This window comes from Sinocyclocheilus grahami, unplaced genomic scaffold, assembly GCF_001515645.1.
Source record: "Sinocyclocheilus grahami isolate Dianchi unplaced genomic scaffold, SAMN03320097.WGS_v1.1 scaffold1044.1, whole genome shotgun sequence".
NCBI lineage: Eukaryota > Metazoa > Chordata > Actinopteri > Cypriniformes > Cyprinidae > Sinocyclocheilus > Sinocyclocheilus grahami.
Genome location: NW_015506223.1, coordinates 54,971 through 55,543, shown reverse-complemented (window position 1 = coordinate 55,543; position 573 = coordinate 54,971).

The following is a 573-nucleotide window of genomic DNA, read 5'->3' as shown; positions in this document are numbered from 1 at the left end:
CACATACTAGCTTCATCACTGTGTCTGTCACGCGACTCTGTTCCCCTTTCAGGCTCTGTCTTTACATTTATTTTGAAAGATGAAGCTCGCGATTATGGTAAGGGGCGTTACATTGCCGACGAGTGCTTGCGGTGTTCGGCCAATCACAATGCACTGGGTCAGCTGGCCAATCAGAGCAGACTGCGCTTGTCAAAGGAGGGGGCTTTGTTGAAAATGACGTGTTTGAGAGAGGCGGGGCATAGAGGACCTACAATAATGTACAGTATTTGAAAAATAATGTGTTTTTTGAACATTAAAGCATGTCAACATATTCTGTTACACCAAAAACACAAAATAATGATCTTTAAAAAAGCATCATATGACCCCTTTAACACCAGTATTTCAACACTGGAGGTTTTGCTCACACTGTGTGTGTGTGTGTGTGTGTGTGTGTGTGTGTGTGTGTGTGTATACACATATACACTGAACAAAATTATAAACGCAACACCTTTGTATTTGCCTCCATTTTTTAAGAGCTGAACTCAAAGGTCTAAGACTTTTTCTATGAACACAAAAGACCTATTTCTCTCAAAT